The 17,291-nt window shown below is 40.7% G+C and overlaps 1 pseudogene across 1 annotated transcript; it reads right to left on the bottom strand.

Annotated features, from left to right (window-relative positions):
- Window positions 1–1,710: 1,710 nt before the first annotated feature.
- LOC145493944 (uncharacterized) lies at window positions 1,711–16,893 on the bottom strand (annotated as a pseudogene). Its single transcript, XR_014050203.1, has 8 exons — window positions 16,338–16,893; window positions 11,017–11,212; window positions 10,628–10,892; window positions 9,977–10,117; window positions 8,610–8,950; window positions 6,711–7,862; window positions 5,564–5,831; window positions 1,711–4,804 (listed from the first exon to the last, which is right to left on the bottom strand). The product of XR_014050203.1 is annotated as an uncharacterized LOC145493944 (transcript).
- Between the last annotated feature and the right edge of the window lie 398 nt (window positions 16,894–17,291).

Here is a 17,291-nt window from a genome sequence, read left to right as displayed (position 1 = left end):
CTCTGCTCCTTGAGGTCCGAGGCCGATAATTTTGCTCTTTAATTCGTCGAAAGAGCTCGCCTCGGCTAAGACCCTGAGAGCGTAATTCGGAGAAAACTCTTTCACCAAACCACATCTCCCACATCATGAGACCGAAGCTTACATGTCGGCCATCGTGCAGTAGGATTTTTCTTCGTGTACTTCTGGTGCCATGTACAGAATTGTACCACATACGGTTCCTAGGATTCGGTCTTTAAATTTGGCCAAGCCCAGGTCTGCCACTTTGGTCGTGGTCGTGTCTTGAAATCTGTAAATTTAATTTTCAAATCACAATGTATTATAACAAGGGGTTAGTCAAGATTTGAAAGAAAGAAGCGAAAGGCCTTGTGTTGAAAGGTGAAGAATTATTTCCAGACAACAAGTACAAGGCTGTAAAACATTCAGACAGCCCATGAACGGCCACCACATGATGACAATCGAGTTGGTTAAGTCGCAGAACAAAACTAAACGCGATTTTGAGACGGCAAAGCCGCGTAAAAATTTGTAGCCAAAAGTATGGAAAACTAAAAACTCGACTGGACGCTTTCTGGTACTGCTGCATCCCTCAAATTCGGTCAATGCGACCGTTTGCCTATAATAATAATGATAATAATAATAATAATAATAATAATAATAATAATAATAATAATGATAATAATAATAACGATAACAATAATAGTAATAATGATAGTAATAATAATAATAACGACAATAATAATAGTAATAATTATAATAATAATAATAATAACAATAACAACAACAACAACAATAACAATAACAATAACACTAACAATAATAATAATACTTTGTTTATATAGCGCTATTTTCCTTTATCTCAATAGCGCTTGAGCTAAAGCGCTAGTGTCTTAACTTTGCCGTCAAACACTGTTTAGAATTGAATTTTGAAAGAACATTATTTGCCATCGAATTCCTAGAAAACTCTGTAATTGCTGAAGCATGGTTCCCTACCCACAACAGTGACAAGGTGTGTTTGAGGCGTTTAGAGTCCGTTTTCGCGAAAACTACGTGCGCAGTGCTTTTGACCGCGTTAAAATTGCTGTTAGTCAACTCACCAGAATATTGTCCAGCTTGTCCAGCTACGGATGAGAAGCCGCAAAAAATAAATTAGAACCCAGCAGTAAGTCAACGTTCTTCTGTAATAACTTGATCACTTCCTAAAATTAACAAATCCTGAAGAACTCAGTCAAAAGAAGATGTAAAATAGACCAGATAGTCTCCGTTTTTACGGCAGGCAGTCACTCGATGCCAGGAAGCGAATTTTGCGCTTCTGGGAAGAACTTTTTATCAGTAAAAGAATCATTCCGACAAGCTAACAAAACGACACTCAAACGTTTCCATACGTTTTCATTAATAACTTTGAATGCTAGCGATTTACATGTAAATTATTTTCTTTACATCTGTACAATTACGACTTGATTACAGTTTAATACAACATAATTAATGCCACTGGAGTGGAACAAGCCCAGATAGCAAACAGACTGGTCAATAGAGTTCAACCATATGAAAAAGCTCAATAGTCTTGGCCGCCAATAAATAATTTGAATGAATTAATTTATGCATCATTTAAGTTTCACAAAGCATTCCAAGGCTTCCAGTCCCTATCGAGGTAGATCATTGGTCAATCCTGACTGTGTATGAAGATTAACGAGAGCATCTGTTCAAGTAAAAAAAAAATACTGACTTTCTCCACATTAACGATTGGTCATTTGCTGTACAATGTCTTCATGCAGCCAGTGTTTCAATGCTGCAATGATGTGTGGCATCACTGAAGCGCGCGCAGCAGAGATAAGCTGGACCAGCTGAATAAACAGGCACTGAGGGTAGTTTTGGACCATAATTTGAGTAACTATGATAACTTACTACACGAGCTAGATAATGAATGAATGAACGAATGAAAGAAACTTTATTGCACTCTCCCAAAAATGGGTTACGTTACAGCAAAGGAGAGTACAGAATATGTTGATTACGGTGTATAAATGTCTACATGGTGCTGCACCATCCAATCTGCGTTCTTATCTCGAGGAGTGCGACGCAGCCGGCTCTTATAATCTTACAGGCTATGCAAAGCTTAAAGTGCGGGCGGTAAAAACCACCAGCTTTGGAGAACATTCATTTACATATCAAGCGCCTTACGTATGGAACAATTTCCCGAATGAAGTACGCAGGGCGGACACGTTGCCCGTTTCTAAGCAGAAAGTGAAACAGTTTACCAGTTTTTAATTTTTTTTAATATACATTATGTATGTTTGTTGTGGGAGGCGCGGTGGCCTCATGGTTAGTGCGCTCGTCTCCGGATCGAGCGGTCCGGGTTCGAGCCCTGGCCGGGGACATTGTGTTGTGTTCTTGGGCAAGACACTTTATTCTCACAGTGCCTCTCTCCACCCAGGTGTATAAATGGGTACCGGCGAACTTAATGCTGGGGGTAACCCTGCGATGGACTAGTATCCCATCTAGGGGGAGTAGAAATACTCCTAGTCGCTTCATGCTACAGAAACCGGGATAAGCTCCGGCCTGATGGGCCACTTGGCTCGCATGCAGACTTTACCTTTTACCTTATGTATGTTTGTTATTTATGCCCCACCCATTTACGATGTCTTTTGACTGAGCTCTGTTTACTAGGCCCTAACGGCCCTACTCCCGGTATAAAATAAATAACCCCGATTGGGCTTATAGTGGCCGTGTTCATGAGTACATAGCCGTTGATTTATTGAAAAAGTTGAATCTTAAAAAAACAACAAGCACAGCTAAATATAACAACTTGGCCCAGTGAAGGTGTGGGCAAACTAACGCCGGCAAATGGAACTGGTATATGAAAATCGCGAGTGAAGCGGTAAGGGGAGGAGGATGGTCAAACTTTGGATGTGCACAGGAGCCTCGGAGAGGCTGCTCCACCCCAGGAAAAACACATCACAGAAAATCATATAAACGATGGAAAAGAAAGAAGCAAAAACCACAGACAGCTGCCCCTGCAAGCTGAAGAGGTGGTTGCAGTATGTTAAAATAGAGTAACAATTGAAGGCTTACTTACCAGCAGCCAACAGCCGATAAAAGTCATAAACAATGCAATCTATGAGTTAAACGGAGGAAAAGCTAGAACTGACCCGAACAAATTTTTTGAACGCGTTGGATTTCCAGCGACCTAATAAGTAAATTTGAGTGTCGGATAAACCGCGGTCAGCAGCCTATCTTCCGCGCCTATCTTCCGTTTCTGCTTCCGACTTCGACAATTGAGTTTTCGCTGACTATATCATAAGCAAACGAGCAAACGAACTGATTCCGTTGAGCTTCGTGACTCCGCTAACGACAACGATTTTCGATTCTCACTAGGTCGTAAGCTCTCTTACGAGTCCCACTTCGACTCCGTCGTTAGTGCAAACCAGCCTTTAAGCTTCTTGTTTTATTATACAGTAGATTTGCGTACGTATTACTCACTGCTTTACATGTATATATCAAATTTTATTTTGATTTCGTAGGGAATTAATCGGTCTGAGTATTTAAAAGAAACGTATTGATAATTGTCTTAAGGGTCCATTAACCGATCTTTTCAAGCCGTTGCTAAGGAAAATTTATTCTCATATAACCTTATCGTTTTTAGTTAGTTCAGAGTTATTTCATGTGTTTTAACTTTTTCATGATCATCAACACTAGTGATAACGTCATCAGGCCATGCCCATGGTCATGTGACTAATACTGAAAAAACGCAAAGGCTCCCAGGCAAATTACTTTATCGGGATTTTTTTCATTGATTTAACATTTTAATTTAAATCCTTAAAACGCTATGCATAGATTTTGTTTCATTTCTAAAAGGTCAAATTTTGAGAGAATTTCAAAATATTAAAAAAAGTAGTAGTTTTCTGAAAAACGCATGATTTCGAAAAAGGAATGCATAGCTATGTTTCCAACGTTGGTTTAATCGAAATCCGTCAAAAAAGGTTGGATTTAATGAAAAACCACGTTTCCTTTAGCATTTAAAGAAACCGGAAGTACACCCGATATATATTGGAAGTTACCCTATCAGCGCGTGCGCAATTTACACTACCAGTGCACTTCGGTAAGATCAAACAAAGCCACACGTAGTTAGTTTGCTTCTTTCTATTGCTCTTGTTTTTCTGTCTTTCTCTTATTTTGTCTTTGCTTGTACTTTTTTTACTTTGCATTTTGTGAAAAACAAAGAAAAACATCTAAAATGTAAGAGAATTTGCAAGTTATTGAGTTGTTTTTATTTTCCGCGCTCAGGCTGACGTAAGTAACCGGAAGTAAAATTTCACCTCCTTAGCAACGCGCGAGCACGCGCATAAATCGGTTAATAGGCCCTTAACATTTAACTATCCAAGATCTACACAAGAATGTAATCATCTGAGATTTTCTGAATAAAGGCTTTGCATTCCGTCGCCGTTGTCCTCTTACTTGGCTCGGTTTGCCAACAGGATGTCATCAGTTTGGTCAACTGTGTTGGAGGAAGATTGGGTTTGAATCTCCTGTCACTCCTGGGGGTCTGAGGCCGATAATGGCCCTCACTTATTCGTCGAAGGAAGTCACTCAGGCCTAGACTCTGATAGCTTAGTTCGGAGAAGACTCTTTTACCGAACCACATCTCCCACATCATGAGACCGAAGCTGTACATGTCGGCCTTCGTGCAGTAGGGCTTTCCTCCGTGTACTTCAGGTGCCATGTACAGTATTGTACCACATACGGTTCCCGTGATTCTGTCTTTCAGTTTGGCCAACCCTAGGTCTGCCACTTTGATTTGGTTACGTCTTGAAATCTGTAAATGAGGTTTGCAAATCGTCATAACTGTAACAAAAGTTAAGCCAAGATCGGAAAGAAAGAAGCCAAAGCCTTAATTGTCTTGAAAGGTTAAGAAAAGGCCATAAAAACATTCAAACAGTCCCTGAACTGCCAGCTCAGGATAACAATTGGTTGATTGTGAAACATTTTTCTCATCCGGAATTATCATAAAAATTTATTTGGAGGCAGAATAAAGCAGTACATTTGGAGCCAGAATTACCCAAAATGTTATTCTAGCTGAAAGCAGACTGAGATGCGTGCTGAGTACCACGTAAAAACGAGTTGTAAACTAGTTCAAGTTCCATTAATTTAGTTCAGTTAAACGTTACTTAGAATCAATATTTTATAGGCACATGTATTTGTTATAGTCATCTCGTATCCAATAGTAGCAAATGGAATAACTTATCGGATTCTTCAATGGACTGGATGATGTGGACATTTCAGTTTGCTTTAAACTAGGTGATAGTACGAAAAAGGTCGATAGCAGCATTTTGAGGCAACTGAAAAATATAGAAAGGGAGCGAGACAGTGTTTTCTTCCGAAAATCTCCTCTTGAGTTACCCATATTAACGATGAAGGATTACGGGAAGGTCCGAAGCGATAGCCTTGCTGAAAATCAGACCCCGCGCACGTGCAAATTTGAACGTTAAGCGTCAATATTGGCGACATTATTGGGTTCACGCGTCATGCTTTTGACCGCTGTGAAGTTGTAGCTTATTTGCGTTGGTTAACTTACCAGAATGTTGTCTAACTTGAGATCTCTGTGAACAATGTTTTTGCTGTGAATGAACTCGAGTGCATCTAAGATCTCCCTGGTCCATCGAAATGTGTCGGTTGCTGCATTCGGGGTCTTCCAAGGGATACGATTGTCGTTTCCAAAGATGTGGCTCTTCAGACTTCCAGGGCATAGCTCGAAGACCAGCGCCACGGAAAGCAGTTTGTGGTTGTCAACCTCTATGGCCACTCCATACAAGGCAATTATGTGCTTGTGCTTCAGCTGCCGGCTGTGTGAAGAATGGTTATATGGTATGAAGTCATCTTTGCAAAAGTACACAACTAAACTCACGATACCATTCAGAAGTATTTGCGTTCGGAGCCAAACGCATTTGCATCTCTAACAACGGGAATCATTGAGACCCTCACAGCTTTCCTCTTTCAGAATGCCAAAATGCATTCTGTAAATTACTATGAACTGATAACCCCTAGCTGTGATGTTTTGAAATGAAGCGGTGTTATCATGTTTAATATAAAGGACTCTCTCGAGTGAAATTTTGCTCTCAAAGTTTTTTTTCATGGTGGGCTTAAAGTTGATAAAAGAACTCTAATTCAAATTCAAATTATTCCTTAGGAGACGTAACTGGAGATGAATTTGGGGTAGGACAAAATTTCACTGGAAAGCGATGTGGACCATTGGAAGACATCGTTTGCTTTCACGTTTTGGGTAAAGGTCAAAAAGGTAAAGTGAGCGTCAGGCCAAGTGGTGTAACCGCTGGAACATATCCTGCTTTCTGTATAGTAATACGTGAATAAGAGTATTTCTCCTCTCCCTTGAATGCGATACTAGTCCATCGCAGGGTTGCCCTTAGTATTAAATTATCGGAAACCCATCTCCAAACTTATTAGATGGGAGGAGAGTCAATTTAAAAATTGATATGTCTTGCCCAAGAACAAAAACACAATGACGCCAACCGTGGCCTGAACTTGGAGCACTCGATCAGGAGTCGACTTCTCTAACCGCTTTTCGCAACAGCGTCTCTTACTGACACACTTTTAGGTATAGTTAAACTAGTTATATTGCTTAAGTCAACATTTGGATTGCATTTGTCGTTGGGTTCCCCAAACCTGAAATAAAATAAAATTTCAGTGTCTCTAGACATACTTACTTTAACATGGCTGCTTCTTCAAGGAAAGTGACCACGCTTGATGGACACAGAGCTTCTTTAAGCTTTTTGACAGCAACTTCTTTTCTTCCATGTCCGGGAGGGGTGAATTGGCCTTTGAAGACAGTACCATAGCTACCTCTACCTAGGATGTGTCTCACGTTGTAACGAAGTCTCCCGATGTTAATTTGGCAAGGTGGGTACGTCACCTGTATTCCACTTTGGAGGGCATCGAACGTCAGCTTTTCATTCATTTCCTGCAGCTTCTCATATAACGGACCGTTCTTCTCCAAAGTCTCTTTATCCCGTGAATTATCTTCGCTCCTTGTGAGATCCTTGCATCTCTGCTCATATCTGGCTATGAGGTGTTGATGGCATCTCTTTACCCGGGTAATGCGAGTCATCTCATCGGAGAAGTTGTCTCGGACATGGTGGAGTACTTCATCGTTGATGGAAGCCTCTAGAAACCTGGCCGATAATTCTGTTAAAGCTTGGCAGCGATTGTTCATCAGCTGTCGTTCCCTGAGCTGCCTGTCGATGAACAGGTAACCTAACACCGGTGCAAACAGAACTCCTGCAGCCAGACCAACAGGAATCAAAACTGGCATAAAAATTCCGAGAGTCATCACTACGAATTTTTTCATAGGACGAGTCTCGCAGGGTATGAGCTCATCCCCAGAATCACCGACGAGTACCCGATCAATATCACGGATGTCTTTCTCAAGATCGTAGAAGCTTTGATGAAATTGTTTCTCGAGGTCTGCATAGGCTCTTGCAAAAAGCTGCTCCTTGCTTTCCCACTTGTAAAGAAAAGACAGGAATCGCTCTTCAATGCATCTGCTATACATCTCCCTGATCTTTGTTGCATCCGTTTTATGACGATCGGCAATGTTAGGCAGATCATTTTCTTCCCATGTGCAAAACCTGCGTCTGACTTCATCTGATTTCATGTAAGATGTGATTTTTTCACAAAGGTTTTTCACGTGATTAGATATTGCGTCTTCCATTTCCTGGATGAATATGCCTTTCTTGAGCTTTTCCAGCTTCACCTTAAGTTGTTGGCGAATCTTGAGTCTTTCTTGCCCGTTTCTTTTGGCATTTCGCATCGCACATTTGAGCTGATCCGACACGTTGCAGAGCTGGCCACTGATGCAGCTGTTAAAATAAATTAGCGAATGATAATATAAAGTAATAAGTTTTGAAAAACGTTTTAAAAAGGGACTGTAATATCTTCAAAATTGTGGACAGACGGGAACCCGCGTCAAAACACGACAGATCACATTGATGAAGAGTTATGCTGGTAACGTTGTGTTTTAAAATTTTAAGACCTCTCCAAGTAATAAGTTGTCGTTTGTAAACGATTTAGAGTATTTTTTGACCAATGCTAAATCATTTTCCCAATCATCTTATATACATATTACATTGAAAGACCTATCATTCTTTTATAGTTAAAATCCTTAACCTTATGGAATTCCGAGAAATGGCACGTGGTCAAAATGACAATTCTTCACCGATCGACTGTATAAACGTGAGAGAACACTCTGGTGAATTTGCTTACAGCCAAATATTTTGATTAATCCAATATTCTTGAATTGTTGTTTTGGGACAAGGCATGCGGTTCTACAATACGTTGGTCGCATTACAGCTTTTCTGCGCTCGATTGTGGCGACATGCAAATCGAATGAAAATGGTCGTTTTCCAACCCAGTAGGAACTGGAGATTAAATCGTCTTTTTTTAAAATGTACGTAAAGGCAAAATTATTTCAAGGGAAAAACTACAGCCTCTTTGCGTTCTTGCTAGGTGCTAGCTATACCCAAAAGAGGAGCAAAGCTAAGTTCTCTAGCCTTGGCGAAGAAATTTGATTCTGTTCGAGTTTTGTGGACATTTGCTCTTAAACTTACCAGTAAAGATATTCTGTTTTTCTCTCGATACAAAGCGGAAGAAGCCGTTGCAGTCCGTTAAACAGGCAGTTCAGGTCATCACTCATCACGTTAAATCTCTTGTGTACTTCCGCTGCTCTCAACACCGACATCCTAATCAATTGGGATCTTTCATCAAGGTCGGGGATTTTTTTTCTGAGTTTGCCAATGATATGTTTCTGGAGGTCCTCTCTTTGGCTTTGGTTGGCTTGTTTTTCAACTTCGTCCCACTTGTTGCAAACAAACAGAGCAGACTCAGCAGTGATTCCACAGCGTTGCTCTCCATTATAGAGTTTTATCCAGTCGCTCAAGATACGCATAAGCTGAAAGTATTTAACCAGAGGAAAAGCTCGAATGAAACGTTAGTCTCCACTTGGGGCAACTTGACCCCTCAGGTGGCTTTTAAAGTGGCTAGAGGTTAAGCCTGTTCCGTTTGGATAGTGGGGACAATGCAAACGGTGGGTGAGTGAAGGAAAAACGAGGCGGGGTGGAGTGGAGGGAGGTTGAGCCCTGAAACAAGCTCCCAGGAGTTTTCCTAATCCTGCAATTTCCGTGAGAATCAATTCCAGATGTTCACTGTCGGGAGAGTGAAAGTCGACTCTTCTCTTTCTCTTTCCCAACTTGATTAGAAAAGATCGAAGCTTCTCTGCTTTCAGGGTAGATACTCCTAGTATTTCAAGTTAAATTCTATTTATTAAAGTAACAATGATTTGTGAATACGATCTATAGATTAATGCATATAGGAATAATTACTTCCGTGTACAAAGCTCCATTGTCTCAGTGAATGATTCCTAGAAGAAACGGAAAGTGTACCTTCTTGCTTCCTTTTCAACTGATACCAGTTTCCATATCGCTTGCGAACGGTACGCAACTTAATCATGGTGTGCATGTATGTGTTAGATAACTGAAAAACATCGCTTGAGAATACAGCTAGCTTATTGTCCCTTGTTTCGCCCCTAACAGCTGTTATTCAGTGACGCTTTGGAAATAAAAACCCTGCATCAGTGATCCAGGATCGAGGATTGTTCACGGAGCTCATTTCACATTTTGAATTTTCCCAAGAGGTTATAGACTTTAAACGTTCAATATACGGTTGGTTTTTATCGTATATCCGCACGATCCTGAGGCGGAAGCTATAAGCAATTTCTCTAATCCTCTTTGTATTTTGTCAGGGAACCCTATAATCGTTCACCAATACCCATTTATTCTCTTGAATGAAGGGAACCCGAAACTGTGATAGTGAGGTGTTTTTCCCTACTACACAACACCACGAGCTCCAACCCGGACCACTCGTCCGATGTCCAAAGAATGTGACGAGGAGAGTATAGATTTATTTATTTTTTACTCACTCTGTCCTCCTGTAATCCTCCGGCATTTGAACTGTTTAATACGTAGATGAACGCGTAGGCCCGTGGCAAATAGTCTAAGACTATCTTGTTTGTTTGCTCTGAATCACCGATTCCTGGGCTGTCTACAATTACCACACCACCCTAGACGAAAACAACGGCGAAACAGTGAAGGTGAAGCTGAAAGGACCAAACTACAACCCATATTCATCGTCAGTTGCGTGATGGTTTAGAAAGCCTAGCCATATTGCAATCTTAACCATTCGGTTTTGTAAAACAGTGCTTGGCACTGATGACAGGTACCTGCTCACTCCACTATCTGGAACTCTCAAGGGAAACGAAAACCAGTTCTATATATATAGTGGGGCCGGGTTCGAGGTAGCCGATGTCAGTTACATACCTGAAAAATCTTATTCAAGGGAAAGTGATCTGAGCTCGACAGAGAGCATAGGGTTCGAGATATCTGAGCTCGAAAAGTTCAAATGTGGGAATGCATGAGGATGGGATTGCCCGAATCCCTTACACTTTAATACTTTTATTGTTACTATAGCGTTAATGTTTCGTTCTCGTGGCCATGCTTCTTTGCTTCTGACGTAATAAAAAATAACTATTCTTTCCCTGAAATCTTTGATATAAACAAATTTTATTTTGTACCTTCAAGAGTGGGTTGGGTATCTTGATCTCTTACACCAGGGTTCATTCTGTACCGGCTTTTCAATGTATCGTTTAATCTTGTGAAACTTGCTCTCATTTAGGATTCGAGCGGGTTTGCTTTTATTGAAGAAGTGTATCACCGCTTCTTTCGTTGGTCCATAGGATATTTCACAGATGGTGTGTGTGTTTTGTGTGATGCAAGTCGGTAGAACGTTGTCCTTCAACAAGAGGTTAATAAGACTGGTCTTTCCCGCGCTGGTCTCTCCTGTTATAGAATGGAAATATTAATCAGTGTTTCTCATTACAAACCGAGTGTCGTACGATGTTGTTTCAGTAAGAGCCGTCAGGTCGTTCTGGTGCGAGACAGCTATAACAGTCATTGGTCTTACCAGCAATGAGTATGGTGAATCGCTTGTTATCGAGATCTGCAATGCATTGTCCAGCTCTAACCAGGAATTCTTCTTGTTCTGTCTGACTTATCACCGTAGTTTCTCGTAACACATTCTTCAATTCCTTGTAGTACTCCTTTAACATGTGTCGTCGGTCACGAATTAGTTCGAGATCTTTCAAGATCCTCTCATATCCCTAGACAAAGAGTTGTTCCGTTACGCAATTCATTTATCTATCTATTTCTCATTTCATTGTCGTAAAAGAAAATATGTTAGAGTTTGAAGTGTTTGTAAATGGAGGACGACTTTATTTGCGTCCATCCACATGCTCGTGCATGTGCCTACGAGTATACCCCACTCCCCACATCCTGCACCACATAGGTTACATTTAAACTAATATGTCCTGCGCATTGTTAGAAGGCCCTAGCTTGTTGCACCCAGAGATCTTCATTGAGTCTCCGACTTGCGAACACAGGTTGGATGACGGTTGTTACTTTTAAACTTAGATTGCTAAGTTGCTGTACATGTTTCACAACGTTCGCTGAACGGTATGATGACTTAAAAAATGTTCGTTTTCTCTTGTGGCGTTAGATAGGGTTGTTAGTCAGATACCTTAGTGTCAATGAGCTTTTTAATGGCCAACGTGGTAATTTTAAAGTGCTGTGGGTATTTAAGCTTACAGAACACTTCTCTGATCGGTCACATTCTTCGGGGGAAATGTGACTAGTCAGAAGATAATCGGTATGCCGGGTATAGCATGGTGTTAATTAAGCTTTGTTTGTACCGATCATATACGTGGCTCTGACAGTGACTGAAGGAGGAGGCCTGTGTTGGTGGGCTTCACATAAACTCTGTGCTCCACCTTAGGAGCTCGGTGGAGTAATTCCACAACTAGAAAGGCGATGGAACGCTTGGCCATGTTTGATCTCATTTACATGTACAAACACTACCAGCTCGAACATAATGGTCGGATAGCATAGCTTCTGTTAGAACAGTTTACTGTGAAAGTCAAAGAACCGTGAACACTTTGATTTTGATTTTGACATGTCGATTGTGTAGCCACCGATCAGACGCGAAATAAAACCGCAAAGAAAGCAAACAAATTAACGATGTCTCCATCAGTCACGAAACCACACTTCGATCCTTCCGAAAAATGGCTATTAACCTGTAGTTTTGTAAATACTAATTTAACCTGTTCTATTTGAGCAAGCAAACTGGGAATTCGAGCGACTTTAAACGACGTGTGGCTCAAACCTGCACGTGCGGACTTGCAGCCTAAGGCTACAAAACCAAACAGCCCTTCTATATTCAACTTAATCCGTTGCTATCTTTGGCGATAAAAATTATAGAGAACCCTGATAACTCCGAACTAAAAAGATCAGTTTCCATGGAAAGAGCGAACGTTTGGAAAAAAACGAGGGTAAGGAGCAAAGATTTTTTTTGTAAACAGTATGCAACTACATGTAACAATGCGCGATACCGACCATACGAGAGATTTCCTAATTAAAATTTAAAGATTATCGTATTGTGTGTCAAAATAATGGATTTCAGTAAATAAACTGATATGTTAAGTAGACAAGAAGCTTGCAACGAGAGTACCAGGGGGAAGAAAAAAATTCAAGGATTTGGAGGAATATCAGGGGTCTCTGTAAAATGAGGACCGGATGGGGGATGGCGGATGGCGGATAGCGGATGGCGGATGGAAAAATGCGGATGACAAAATGCCGATGGGAAATTGCGGATTACAAAATCCGTACGAGAGGAAATAAACGACAAAGTTCTCTTGTCTATTTTAGGTAGGGAGAAGTCGAATATCGGTGAACATAATTCGATCATCACCGCAAAGTCATACCATTGTTTCCTCTGATGAGCCCTGATGGCTGGCGGTGAAAATATTGGTGAGATGAATGCTATTAGTAGTAGTGTGACAGAACTGTACTACATGCAAAAAGAACTCCATCAGGAGGTGTAAAAACCTATATTCTTTGTATTCGAGTTTTGTTTTTCGTTATTTTAATTGCATGAAACCTGTATCAGAGCAAATTAAAGCTGTAAAAACGCTCTGTACCTGTTCGATATTTGAAGGTCTTGTCCTGTTCGTTTGACGCTGACCAGTCAGCTTTTTCACTGCAAAAACACTTAGAGGAAAGGTAAGATAAAGGTGAGGCCGAAGTTAGATCTGCCAAAACTTTGCTCTAGGAATCGGCGCTATATATAAAACTCCGTCGTCCATGTTCTTTCACTTGTGCTGGAGTCCCCAGCCTTTGAAGACGTGTTGTGCGTAGTCTTGTGCATATGCAAACTTTTCAACTAAGGTACACTGGGACGCGATCGGTTACTGTAGCGGTGTTCCATTTAATTTGGCAATGCCTGTTTCTTGCAGTGGAAATTTGCTTAGGTATAAACAGTAAAAGTCCTTCGATGTAGTGAAAGAAGAACGGAGTCTGATGATAAAAAGAAAGTCTAGTCTGTTTTTCGATCAAGACTGTTCCGTTATATTTTTGATCTTGATCTTTTTTGTGATTGAGTAACAAAATATTGGACTTTCTCGGTCTAAATTCTATGAAATGAACTGGTTTATTTTCAAGTAGGACTGTCAGAAAACATCGTAAGTTAATTTCCCCTCATAAGTATTTTATTATCCGCATATAGTCATTTGCAATTTTCCTTCCGCATTTTTACGTCCGCATTTTTCTATCCACATTTTGTCATCTGCATTTTATCATCCTCATTTCTCCATCCGCATTTTTTAAGGCTGGTTTTCACTAGCGACGGAGTCGGAGTCGTAGTCGGAGACGTAAGAGCACTTATGACCCAGTGAAAATCGTAAATCGGAGTCATAAGCGGAGTCATAAGCTCGACGGAATCGGACTCGGAAGAATCAGAACGTTTCCATTTCTTCCGATTCCGTTTACGACTCCGTCGCTTATGATCTGGTGAAAACTAGATTGTCGGAGTCGGAAGCAGAAGCGGAAGAACCAACCAATCACAAGGCCCAGAATGGAGCATTGTAGTTGGTTTATTCTTCCGCTTCTGCTTCCGACTCCGACAATCTAGTTTTCACTAGATCGTAAGCGACGGAGTCATAAGCGGAATGGGTCTTCTGCTACCTGCTATTTTCACTAGATCGTATCACTCTACGCTTCTGATTACGACTCTGACTACGACTCCGTCGCTAGTGAAAACCAGCCTTTAATCCTCATTTTGTCATGCGCATTTTGCCATCCGCCTTCCGCCGTCACCCGGTCCGCGTTTTTCAGAGACCCGCAATGCAGCAGGGAGAGACTGAAGTTTGGAAAGCGGCTGCAGCAAAATCTAATTTTTGCACGTTACGCATTTTCTAACGACTTCGCAAAACTTGTAGGGAAGACAAGACCAGCACCATTCAGATACCATGTCCTTTCATAACACAGTCGTGTATGATAATTTTTCCCATCTTACGCCGTTTACGTGATGAAAAAGAAGAAAAATGTCTCGAACTCGCGACAGCAGTCATTCTTCCGTGCCCGCTCCTTCAATCAAAAGGGCAACACTAAAACTAGCTGTACATGAGAATTATTAGTATGCAAATTTCAGGCTCTCGATTTTTCGCGCCGTTTTGATGTGGTGGTTTCCAGGCGAGATTAATTTAAGAAGAGTTCCAGTCGAGAAAAAAACAATAATGTCTGCGGTTCCAAAGTGGTTACAAGATTTTTTAATAAGAAAACTACAGGGTAACGATGATTTTTGGAAGGCGAAGCGATTGATGCGTAGTTCGTGACTGATCGAGAGAGGCCGTTAATTTTTGTCTGTTTCTTCTTTCGCGGTTTAATCTCGCATTTGACTGGTGGCTACACAATCGACACGTCAAAATCAAATCAAAGTGTTCACGGCTTTTTGACTTTCACAGTAGGTGCCTGCGAGATGTACCAGCAAAGTTGATTGCCACATTTAAGAGATGTTATTCATACGCAAACTCAATCCGGAATTGAACTGAACGTGCAAACTGACTCAATTCGCGCGAAAGTGTTTGTTTAGCCATCTATGCAAGATGTAAATTTCGGCTCTAGCGTACTTAAATATTCGCTTTCTCATTGAACTCTTGATTAATGAGGATTTTCAGTCCGCATTGCGCAGCCTCAGAACCCCAATGTTTGTGAGTCTCATTCAATGGAAGTCGAATCGATGTTATTCGTTACGGACCACATGCCTTATCTTCGAAGCGTTTTAAATTCTTTTTCCAACAGTTTCTTGGATTTTCACAGCTACGAAGTTGTTTCATCCAGTGAATTCAAACAGAACGAAGCATAAAGTTTCGCATCCATTATGGCGGTTGACATGAAACTTTGAATTTGCACAAGTCAGTTTCCACGGTACATTTCGCAAGCACTTTACTGTGAAACCAAAAAGCCGTAAACACTTTGTGACGTCTTACATGAATCAAAACAAAAAACGTAAACAAACTCTCGAGAGTGCGCAGTACGGCCTGGAAATCATCTTTAATGGTCTCGAGCATAATTTGCATGTCTATGCTTTAGTATATCTCCGTTGATTAAAATAACAGTGATCTGTTAATAGGTGCATGGATAATTCCTTCCTTGTTCAAAGGTTCCTTGTCAGTGAGTGATTTCTAGAAGCGGAAGTCGGGTACCTTTCAACTTCCTTTTTAGCTGATATTGGTCTAGCAAATAGATTCCATGTTGTCGAGCGTCTGGTCAGTAATAGATCATAGATGTGGTAAGATTAAAAAAGTGGCACACGAGGCGATAGCCGAGTATGTCACTGATGTCTTTACCACATTTTAACGTCTTCTGTGATCAATTGCTGAACAGACGCACGGCAACATGCTTGGAGTCTATTTGTTTTGTATAATAAAGAAACCAATAAATGCTAATGACATCTCCTCCAATTGATCATAAGTAAGAACCAATCAAAATGCCAGAATAATTCGACTTATTCATAATTATGCCGTATCACTGAATACTTAAACTAATAAAAGATGCTTGCGAAAACGGTCAGCTTGCTGCTCCTTACAGCTGTACTTCGCTGGCTGATATCTATGTTATTCACTGAAGGTATGAAAGTACAAAACCCTACTTCAGTGGTCTAAAACGACGGTTTAATCTCGACCTCACCGACAACTTTGACTGAGTTGGCTTAGACGAGTTAGCTTAGACCTCGGACTATTAATGCTTCGTATGTTTTTTTTTTCGTATATTTGGACGATCGCGAGTAGTACTGATTAATCGGCAAATAGATTTGAATGCACATTACGAGTTTTAAAAACAACAGAGGGAAACGTTGTCTCCATCGCCAATAGCGACCGTTATACTTAGGCCTACCTGTTGCACTGTTCCACATGTTCTCTTAAGTTCTTGTGTCTTAGTTTGTCGCATTTGTATCCCCTCGACCATACTGGAAACCGGGCCATATCCGTTTGGGAACAGGAGGTCTAAATCATGCGTCAGATCCGTGATACTTTCCACGCGTCGAGGGCTTGAGTGAGATTGTGCCATTACGGATTGCTGAACTTTTATCCGTGTCCGCTCTTTGCGTTAACGTAAATATAAAGCTTAAAGCGCTACTAACAACTTCATTTCCCGTCCTCAAACCTGAAAACGATTTAAGCATTGAGAACAATAACAAAAGCTCTTCTTGTTTTCTGCAAAACACCTGTCTGAAAAGGTTGTAAAACTTGACCGGACGATACTTCGTTTAGACATTCTGTTGAATCCGCGACGTATATATATACGTTTGAACGAGGAAGTTAACTCAAGCATGTTTAAAGCGCGAGGCGTGCCTCGCATATAGTGACCTATCGTGAAGTCTTCCTGTTTCCTCTTGAGACAATGTTGTTTATCACCACGGTTAAACCAGATCTGCATTTATTGTATTCCTAAATCGCTTAAGGTATTGTTATGATAGTCACGTCTTTACTGACGTCCTAATTTTAGCAGTAAAATAGAATTTTAAATACGTCTCAAGTGGGGTAAGATCATTTATTCTTTTCTCTATTCGTCGAAACCATCCTTGCCCGGAATGGTCAAAAATGTTATTCTCTTGACAAGACGTCAAGAAATAAAATATACCACGCGTGACCTGTTTTACTAATTATCTTTTCAACGATAAACCATTGTCTTAAGAGAAACAACACGACAATTACCATATAACGCTTGAATTTAAATTTATCATGTGACGATAGTGACTAAAACGCCACACGAGTACCACGAGTAATATGCGGATACACACAAGTAATATACGGATATTTACGAATAAATACGAATACATACGAGTGA

This window comes from Orbicella franksi, chromosome 7 (genome assembly GCF_964199315.1).
Source record: "Orbicella franksi chromosome 7, jaOrbFran1.1, whole genome shotgun sequence".
NCBI lineage: Eukaryota > Metazoa > Cnidaria > Anthozoa > Scleractinia > Merulinidae > Orbicella > Orbicella franksi.
Note: the sequence above shows the minus strand (reverse complement) of the source record. Positions and strands in the feature narration are given on the sequence as shown.